General features: G+C 39.4%; 1 pseudogene; it reads right to left on the reverse strand.

The window, feature by feature from the left end:
• Nucleotides 1–7,396: 7,396 nt before the first annotated feature.
• On the reverse strand, nucleotides 7,397–9,053 carry LOC143567139 (steroid 5-alpha-reductase DET2-like; annotated as a pseudogene).
• Nucleotides 9,054–11,399: the final 2,346 nt, after the last annotated feature.

Genomic DNA, 11,399 nt, shown 5'->3' on the forward strand with positions numbered 1-11,399 from the left:
GCCATTATCGCTCACAATTTCCATGGGCAAGCCAAAACGGTATATGATGTGGCTCCAGATAAACTGCTTCATTGCTTCGGCTGTTATTTTTGCTAGTGGCTTGGCTTCAACCCATTTTGTAAAATAGTCTACTGCCACTTCCAAAAATTTTACTCGCCCAGGCGCTTGCGGTAGGGGACCCACAATGTCGATTGCCCATTTATGGAAAGGCCATGCGGAGGTTACCGGAATCAAGTTATTCTTTGGCCGCATGGTGTTTGGCGCATAGCTCTGACATGCTTTGCATTTTTGGATCTCTTTTAGAGCGTCCAAGTACATGCCAGGCCAATAGTAACCTGCGCTCATTGCCTTGGCAACCACCATGCGCGGGCCAGCATGTATTCCACAGATTCCTTCATGTATCTCTCTGATCACATAGCTTGCTTCCTCAGCATCTAGGCATTTCATGAGCGGCCCAAGATAAGAGCGTCGATATAATGTACCATCAAGCAGTTCATAGTTCTGCGCCTTGTGTCTAATCTTCCTCGCTTGCGCGCGATCATCTGGTACCTTTCCCTCCATGAATTCCATTATTGGAGTTATCCATGATGAAGGGGTTGTATGAGTTACCAGGACAGACTTCGCTACCACCGACGGATTGCTCATTACTTCTACCCTGACATCTTTGCCAAAGTGATCAAAACTGGTTGATGCCATCTTACTCAACGCGTCTGCAGATTTGTTTTCACTGCGCGGAATATGAATGATTCTGAAGCAGTCAAATTGCTCGATGAGCTTTTTCGCCTGCTCTAGATATAGAGGCATGGTGTTCTCCTTGGCATCATAAAGGCCATTGACCTGTGCTGCTACCAAGTATGAATCAACATGGGCCTCTAGCTTTTTGACTCCAAATTTGTGCGCGATGCGCAGGCCAGCCAGCAGGGCTTCATACTCAGCCTCATTGTTGGTGCTCTTGAAGTCCAACCTGATGGCGTAAGTGTATTCATGATTCTCTGGATCCACCAGTTTGAGGCCTGCGCCGAGCCCTTCATTGTTTGAAGCTCCGTCAGTGAACAATCTCCAAACATTTTCTTCATCATTGGCTCGCGGAGGGTCTACCTCGCGTTGAGCCTCTTCAACTTTTCCTTCGGGGACCTCGGCAATGAAATCATCCAAGATTTGTCCCTTTATTGCCGGACGGGGCTTATAGGCGATCGTGTGCTCGCCTAATTCCAGCGCCCACTTTGTCAGCCTTCCTGAGAGCGCCGGACGCCGCAAGACTTGCTGGATGTTGTAACCAGTAAGAACTTCAATGGGATGACCATTGAAATATCTATGAAGCTTGCGCGACGCGTGTGTTAGTGATAAAACTAACTTTTCCATGATGGAATAGCGCGTCTCAGGATCTGTCAGCACCCGACTCACATAGTATATTGGCGTTTGGATTCCCTTGCGATCCACCAATAATACTGCGCCGATGGCGCGCTCTCCTGCTGATAGGTACAATGTCAAAGTTTCACCAGGAAGTGGAGCTGTGAGCGCGGGCAGATTTATCAAACATTCTTTAATCTCACTGAAAGCTTGTTCGGCCTCAGGAGTCCACTTGAACTGGCTTTTCTTTAAGCAGTTTCTTAATGTATTGACAAATGGGGTAGATTTGGTTGCATGGTTCGCTACGAACCTGTTGATTGATACCAATCTACCATTCAGCTTCTGAACTTCTTTCATGGTGGATGGCGAGGGCATGTCAAGGATGGCCTCCACCTTCTCAGGGTTCACCTTAAAACCATCCTTGGTGACCATTACACCTAGAAATTTTCCCTCTAGTACGCCGAAAGTACATTTGCTCGGATTGAGCTTCATGTTAACTTCCTTTAGGCGCCCAAGGGTTTCTTCGATGTCTTTGAGCATTTGCTTTTCCTCCCTGCTCTTGATCACCAGATCATCCACATAGACTTTTAGGTTTCTCCCGATTTGCTCGCTGAAAACGGCATCCATAAGTCTTTGGTAGGTGGCGCCCGCATTCTTCAAACCAAAGGGCATTTTTGTGTAACAAAAAACACCCTTGTCGGTTCTGAAGGCGGTCTTGTCCTCATCTTGTGGTGCCATTTGAATCTGGTGATAGCCTTTATAGGCATCCAGGAAACATTTTAGCTTGAATGGCGCCACGGAGTCCACCTTTGCGTCGATGTTTGGGAGGGGGTAACAATCCTTTGGGCACGCTTTGTTGAGGTCCTTGAAGTCAATGCACATCCTTCACGACCCGTTACTTTTCTTTACCATCACAGGATTGGCTACCCATGTCTGGTATCGTATCGGGCGGATGATGTTTGCGCGCAGTAGATCCTCAACCTGCTCATTCATGGCCCTCGCCTTTTCATCCCCCATGACTCTCTTCTTTTGCGCAATTGGCTCAACAGACTTGAAGGTGTTGAGAGAATGTTGTGCCAGGTCTCGCGGAACCCCAGTCATATCAGAGTGTTGCCACGCGAAGACCGACATATATGCTGTGAGCAATCTTTTCATTCTCACCCTCGTGTCGTCTGATATCGTTGCGCCAATTGTGATCTTCTGCTCCGGGAATTTTGGGTTGAGAATCCATTCCTCTGGCGCATTTTCTGCCATTGGAGTTTTCATTCTCCCCTCCCGCGGAGTACTTGTCACTGCGCACAAATGATCCCGGTATACAAAAGTTACACCTGTTGGTGTTGGGAACCCCAACGCGCCGTGCGCTGGCGATGGTATGGCGTTGAATTGGGCAATCGTTCCCCTACCCAAGATCATATTGTGGCAAGAAGTGGTGGGCAAGACCAAGAAGTTAACAACTTCAGCTCGCTTGTGTTTCTCATCCCCCATAGTTAGCTCAAATTGTATTTGACCCAGGGGATGAATGATTTCATTTGAAACACCAGAGATTGGTGCATTCACAATTTCAAGCCTTGCTTGGTCTGCCGGATCCAGTTTTCTGAAACATTGCTCATACATGATGTCTGACTCGCTGCCAGTGTCCACCAGGACTTTCGACACCTCATAATGAGCAATGTGTGTAGTGATGACAAGAGGACTGCTGATGAAAGGACCTCCCCTGATTTTTGGGAAGATTACTTGCTGCTCGCGCCAATCTCCTTAGATTTGCGCGCTTCTTTTTCTTGATGTTTGCCCTTGCCTTCCTCCTTCAGCTACACAGATTCTCTTGTACTTTTTGCTGGCAGAGGCTCCTTCTGGTTGTTCATTGTCTGGTCTTGAGTTTTTTACCAGGTGAGCCAGCTTGCCTGATTTCACGTCCTTTTCAATTGCATCCTTCAAGTGGTGGCATGCATCAGTGTTGTGCCCTGTGGACTTGTGAAATTCACAGTACTTGCCACTGTCTGATGGTCCCTTGTAGTGTAGTGGCTTGGGGCTTTTGAATTGGACATTCTCCGTGCTTAACACCTGTGAAGGCGTTTTGGTGAGGGGAGTCCATATTCTTGGCAGAGGTCTGCTAGGATCTCTGCCGCCCTCCCTCTTGTCACCCTCCCCGCGATTACGAACATCTTTTTGGGGCTGGGGTGAGCTTGGTTGCGCCTGCTTTTCTGCGGAAGAAAAACTGGTTGGTTGCAACCTGGACCATACAAAGTTCTGTTTGGCCCTCTTTTCTTTGCTGCGCGGTGACTCAGCTTGATGCGCTCTTTCTCTTGCCCTATCTTGGGCAATTTGTTTCTCATTTCTCGCGAAGACTCGCGAGGCTTCCATTAACTTGGCCCACGTGGTGGGCATGCCATCTCTGCTTACGAGAGCCCGGCGGAGTTGATCACTGCGCGCAGCCTTGTATAAAGGCCACGCGCAGGAGTTGCTCAGTGATGCCTCCGATTGCCAGAGACTCCTGATTGAAACGAGTGATGTAATCTTCAATCGTTTCATCATTCCTGCGCACGCAGTGCATGATGTCATCAGGATCGCGCGTGTGTCTGCGCTGCTGTACGAAGTGGGCTTGGAACTTTTCCAATAGTTCCTCGAACCCATCAATTTGCCCAGTCGGCAAGCTCTCAAACAAGACACGCGCCGCGCCCGTGAGGCAACGAGCAAACATGTGACACCATGTTGGCATCGTCCAGCTCTCTAGGTTTCCCGTGTTGTAAAAACCTTGCAAGAAATCGTCTGGATCTGTTGTGCCGTCATATTTGCCCAGACCGCTTGGCATCTTGGTTTTGTGCTGGATGGGAGCCTTCGCGATGCGCTCAGTGAACTTTGAATGTTTCACCAAGATGGCTGGTCTATACGGTGTGGTTACGTCCACTTGCCCTCTAACTGGTGGGCTGTACGGCATGTGTAGATCCAGATCGGCTCTGGCTCCAGGCGCCATGTTCACAGGCGCGCGGAGCTGTGAGCCTCCTGCATGAGTATCTCGCGTCTTCCTCATGCTATGCACTTCTTCATCACTGAACTCAGTGTGTGCAGTGTGAACAGAATGTCCTTCTTCCGGTGCGTGCGGCCTTTTTGTTCCATGAACAGTTTGCTTATCAAACGCTTGCCTTTGTGTTAAGTCAGCTAGCTTTTTCTATTTGACCATCTCATTATACTTGTCCATTAGACGCCGCTGCTCGTTTATGAGCCATTCTTTAGGATCATTTGTTTCCTCTTCTGGACCCATTGGTCCTTTTTGTTTTGCGCCGGCAAGATTTTGTAACGTAAGATCGTCTGGAGGAGTTTCAGTCTGGCCGTGAGGAGTTGTGATGAAGGGACGGTTACTGGTGGCGCGCGTAGAATCACGCTGTGCCCTCAGAAACTGTTGTCCCTCATTAACGTCCTCACGTTCAATATCCTCCAGAGCTTGATCAACGTTATGAACGCCAGAAACCATGGTGATGATTTTTGTTTTTATATATAGATCTGATGAGATCTGATTGCCGTTGTAACAGTGGATGGCGCCAATGAAGAGACGTTGATCGACTCACTGGTAGACGATCTACTTTCCTCCGGTATGATTAGACTATTTCACCGATGGTTTCCTTGGATCTGTGTTCTTCCACCTACAAAATGAACAGCACCGTCAACTTAGCCCTCAGAAAGGGACAGAGGGGTCCTCTTTGGGGTAACCCTCCGGTGTGAGAATAAGTATTTGTGGAGAAGATAATAATATGTGAGAGTACGGAATTTAGAGTGTATTGCTTAATAGCTGAATACTCTGTGATTGTATGTTATCAGGTGATATGTGATGATCCTTCCTTGTGGAGTTGATGCTGTATTTATAGTGCTAGGGTTTCCACTGATTGGGCTCAGCCTTGTTGGCCTCCTCCAATTGCTCTGCGCCACGTGTCCTCTGGGACACCTGGTGCTTTCTCATTGGTTGTAATCACGTGGTAGCACATGTGTCATGCTGAGTTGTCCACCTTTCATTTGGCAGCTGTCAACATCAGCATATTCTTATTCCTTAAAAAGATACATTCTGGAAGGTTGTCTGACGTGCACAATCAAGGTTGCCCTAATCCTGATTTGGATAAGGACGAGGTTGATTATGTGCATGTGTGATATGCGCCAATCCTGAGGATGCGCGAGGTCTTCTCTTTATTCTCATGCGCAGATGTGATATGCGCCGTGCGCTGACGCGCCGCGCGCATATGTGATGCCTGGGCATATGATGTCTGAGCATATGTGGTGCCTGGGCATATGATGCCTGAGCATATGTGGTGCCTAGGCATATGATGCCTGAGCATATGTGGTGCCTGGGCATATGATGCCTGAGCATGTGTGGTATGCGCCATGTGCATAGGTTCTGGCTTTGTGCCTTCGTAATGTCTTGATTGTCTAGCCTGTTGTCTATATCTTGTGGGTTGACCCGCCTTGCTCCGTGTTGAGGCGGCTACATACCTCTTCAGTCCAAACTGCTCGCCGCTCGTTCGTCATTCGCTCGAAAAATGCTCGTTTGATTTAGGCTCGGTTTGTAAGTGAGTCATTCGGCTCGGTTCGGATTAAAAACAATTCAAGCACGAGCAAAGCCTCGCTCGGTTTGGTTTGGTTCGTTTTGCACGAATTATTTTTTATTTATTAGTTTTATATATAAACTTTATGTATATATATAAAAGTATACTATTTTTTAAAAGTTTTAAATTTCCCTATTTTGTGTTGAATTCAAAGTCCAATTTTAAACCATAGTCGCTCGTTTTATATATGTTTTGTTGTTAACTTTGAGTTTTATACATTTTAAAGGTGAAAGTTTAGATAATTTTGAGTTAAAAGTCTTGAATTAATGATATTTTGAAGTTTTAGAAATTTAAAATTGGAAACTTTGTACGAAATCAAGCAAAACCAAACCGAACCAAGCCATTCGGTTTCAAAACCAAACCAAGTTCAAGCATAAAGATATCGCTCGTTTCTTTAAATTCAATCCGCTCAGTTCGGCTCGCTTTCAAATCAAACCAAGTATGAGCATGTCTGCGTTCGGTTCAGTTCGGTTCGTGAACAGCCCTAGTTGGTTGGTTGATTTGGGTAATTTAGATAACTTGGATAGCAGTCGTGGGCCCCTTATATTGGATCGAGTCGCCTCTACATTGACCCCTATTAATATTTTAGTGTAATTCAATTTTAACTGACCGACCAATGTAATTATGTAATCATAATAAACATTAAGCAAGTTCGGGATGTGCGGAGTGCATGCTTGCTTTAGTGTGTTATGATGTTCGGGGCAAAACCCCTAACAAACGGGGGTAAAGGGGTGGCAGCCCCGGTTGCGCGTCTTAGGGGTGGCAGGCTGGCAGCCCCTAGCGTGGTCCAAGGAGCAGATTAAAAGGTAAAAGATAAAATTTTTAATATGAAAGTTATCACTAGAAAATGAATTTTATAATTATGTAACACATAATAAGTTTTAATATGAAGGTAATATTAATGAAATTCAAAATTCAAAATATAATTACTGATGACAGTTATCTAAACCTAGAAACTGTTCGGAAATAAACCTTTACGTTTATTCCATTTGGTCGCTCTCTGGTTCATTTTCCTCACGAATTCCGTACCTAGTTCTTAATTTCATTCGAAGTTTTATTCGGTTAGAGTATTTTAGAGAACAACTAATATAACTGTTAATCTAAAACTTATCACATAAATATCTGAATTATCGAAGTTGCAATTTCCACAATTCCCCCAACAAAGAAAGTTAAAGAAAGACATGACAATATCCTAAATTTATGTTGCCATGTAAATATCATTACAACCTACTTTATAAACAATTTGTCTTTCACACCTAATGTCAACCGGACTGGATTATTTTATTATCACATAAATATTATTAACCAAATAAAGTACCATAAAAGCTCACAAAAGTAAATACATATGTAACCAACAATTTCAATTATTCAAAGAGCAAACACAATTTATTTATAAAAATTTGTTTCAACTCCATCATAAAAAGAAATACACGTGATCATAATTCTGGGTACAATTTTCAAAATACATACGGGATAACTTCTTTTGAAAAATCTTCAAACTTGTTTACGTACCATTTTCTAGTCGCGTAACTTCTTGCAATTAGGTACAAAGCGTCTCCAAAAGTGCTTGCGAAAGCCAATGGTGTTTGGCCAATAAGTGATATCCCAACAAAAATAATGATTTCAAAATAGATAATGAGGGCAAGTAACGAGATTAAACAATCCACCTCGAGGAATCTTGTACGTTTTTTCATTGTTTTTCCTTAGTTTGGAGAGGTGTGGTGATAAAAGTTTCCTAATATTCCCAATATAAAAAGGATCAAACAGATGTATTTTGTGTCGATTGATGGTTCAGGGAGTCCTAGGGTCAGATATTGAACGATGATCAAACCCGCAGCCGCAGAAAAATAAAACAATGTGATGATAATGGTTGAGCCTAGAACCATATCGCCACTATAGTTGTGAACAAACAAAACCTGCACATATACACATCACGTGCATCATTTAACATATACGTAATCGTATAAAGAAACGTTTATGTTTGTCATAACACATCATTATTATTTAATCTTTGCTTTGCGTGATGTCTAGCATTTGAATTGGTCATTACTACGTTATAATTTGTGCAATGCTATTTAATTAATAATTAACTTAACATTTCAATTAAATATAACAAATGTCATATCCAACATCTAATCATGATTAGAACAATTGCATAAACAACTGTCTAATTAATTTGAATGACCATGACAACAATATATGTTTAATGAATAAAGATTTAATAAATAAAAAACTTTGAATAGAAATGTGAAAATCATTTAAGTAATTGGACCTAGATAAAACGAAAACTTACATAAAATTTGAAACACGTATCGAAAGAAATATGTAAAACATATGCTATACTATATAAAAGTAAAAACTAAAAGACAAGTATATATATATTTTTCTTTTTATATATATCTTGCATCTTTTTTTTATATATGTGAGGTGGTTTTATAAATTAAATAGCATGTTCTTGCATGTATGCATCAATTAACCCGATCTTTTTGTCATTATTTTTCATTATTTGATTTCAGTTTTGACCAAATTAATTAATTTCCAGATATTTTTGCAAGTTGTATACAAGAAAAAATTAAAAAATCTGGATAATAATATTTTATATAAATGCATAAATGATGCCAACCTCTTATATATGGCAGGTTGTCACCATATCTAGTAAATATCATATAAGACATTTATGTGAGTATGTGACGACCATTACAAGAATTCTGATAATCAGATATTGATCAATACAAACATATAATTATCAAATAAAATCAACCAACCTTAAAAAGAAAAATAATAAAATAAAAAATACCTCTAAATCTCTTTTGAAGAAATGAAAGGTGACAGCAAATTTAAGAAGAAAGAATCTGAGATCACCGGCAGGGAATAGGAAGAAAGAAACAAGTCCAGCTAGAAACGCGGGCGTGTAGAGCGTCAACATGCCTACTTTGCTTGAGATCTTAACCGATGGTTTGTTTGAGTGATTTGTAAATTGGAATACTGGAGATGATTACCGATGATCTCAGCAAAGCCTAAGTAAAGAGTTGATATTAATGTAGCCACTGTGGTGGCTGTAACCCATACTGATGGTTCACTAAACATCACCTTCTCTAACACCGGTATCTTCATATATAATTTTGGTTTCTCGTGAAATATATAGCTAGCTAACTAGATGGAATAATATTTAAGTAACACTGCAGCCTGTGTGTGTGTATATATATAGGTTTACGGTGGTTGAAAGTTGAAACCAAAATCAAATTTGTTATTATTAACTAATAAAATAGCTTAAAACTTGATTACAACACTTATAATGACTCGATATATATAGTTAAGTATAAACTCATTTAGACTATAACTAGGACTAATAAAAACAATAACATAATTAATCCAAACTTTATAATTGTCTATAACTATCTAGTTAACTTTATATGCACTCCAAGACTCCTTCCTTGTACCGTAAGTCACATATAAATAAAGAATAGTCTAAATTAATTAATTCCAATATGTTTAAAAGGCTACACCACTCACATGTACATATCCTAGTGAGTTATAAAACTTGACTTGTTTCTCAAATACGGATAGGCTTGGTAACTTAAATAATTTTATTGCATAAGTGCTTATGTATGATAATGAATATTTTATATATTATTTTATTTAAGATTACATCAGGGTCAAGTTATTCTACAAAGGGTAACAAAAATGACAAGTGTGAGAAGCCATAAATAATTGACATGTGTCAAGTGTTGACCAAAAGGAAAAGGGTATAGAGGTAATTGTATACATTTTCTCTCTCCACATGCAAGACACATGTTAATACCCCTATCATTTTAGAACGTTTATAACTTTTTCATATGATATTTAAAAAAAAAATCATTATAATAACAAGCGTTTTTTATCTTTAATATGAGTATAATTTTTGTTATATAAAATTTAAAACAAAAATCACGTCATTGTGTCTTTTCGCTTATCATTGTGTCTTTTTTCGTCATTGTGTCTTTTCGCACACCATTGTGTCTTTTTTCGTCATTGTGTCTTTTCGCACACCATTGTGTCTTTTTTCGCCATTGTGTCTTTTCGCACACCATTGTGTCTTCGCTTATCATTGTGTCTTTTTTCGTCATTGTGTCTTTTCGCACACCATTATGTATTTTTTCGTCATCGTGTCTTTTCGCTTATCATTGTGTCTTTTTTCGTCATTGTGTTTTTTCGTCATTGTGTCTTTCAACTCATCATTATGTTTTTTTAAATACTAATAACACCCTTATGTAATAACAATATGTAAAAATAATGATAAAATAACAACAAATTATCTAATGCATAAAACACAATGATTAATACATGTTACACAATAACTTGAAACGTAAAACACAATGGTGAATACGTATAACACAATAACCTAAAACGTAAGACACAATAGTGAATACGTATAACACAATGGCCTAAAACGTAAGACACAATGGTGAATATATATAACACAATGACTTGAAACGTAAAGCACAATGGAAACAACATATTACACAATGACACAATGAACAACAAAAAAACAAAATTAAAAAACCCATTAATTTTTTTTATTTTTATATAACAATATGATACTCATATTAAAGATAAAAAAACGCTTATTATTATGGAGAATTGTTTTTAAAAAAATAATGTCGTATGAAAATGTTATGGACATTTTAAAATGATTGGGGAATTGACATGTGCCTTGCATATGGAGAGAGAAAGTCAACAAATGTGGGTTATTACCTTCATGCCATTTCCATCAATTTTTATTTATTAAATTAATCTCAACCATTCAAATCTAAGATCAATAGACTAGATTCATTCTCACCCTTCTCATTTTTATTATCCTTTATATTTAAACTTTACCCTACATCATATAGTATTTACATCATATAGTATTTAATGATGCTTTAGTTTCTTATGAAAACGATGTATTTATCATGGTTAGCCCGCTTGACTTTATCTTTTAATCATACTTTTAAAACGAAAATATATATTGTTTGAGCATTTCTTGTATTGGACGTGATTAGGTAGTATTTTTTTTTCTTTTTTTATTTGTGTACATTAATTCGATAAAAAATAATATATTTAACACCATTAAAACAAGTACGAGTGTATAATATAAAAGTGATATTGCCACACTAACAAAATACAGTAATGATATTACATCAATACATAATTATTAGATAGTTACTTTTATTTTTGGCTATTATTAACCATATTTTAGTCATTTAGAATCATTTTTGATGTATTGTGGTATTAGCATACTACAATCCGAGGTACTATACACATAACAAGTATATGTGATTATAATGACATAGTGAAATGGTTCTTAATTAGACTCAAATTTTCACATGAAATCACATTTTGTATTCAAAGATAAACAAATATACTGATTTATAATTTAAGATCGCATGGGTACCGACAAGATATAATGACAAGTGATGAGTGAAGAATGACTTTATCATT

This window comes from Bidens hawaiensis, unplaced genomic scaffold (assembly GCF_021521415.1).
Source record: "Bidens hawaiensis isolate Kalapana, Puna unplaced genomic scaffold, B.hawaiensis_p1.1 tig00023227_1, whole genome shotgun sequence".
Lineage (NCBI taxonomy): Eukaryota > Viridiplantae > Streptophyta > Magnoliopsida > Asterales > Asteraceae > Bidens > Bidens hawaiensis.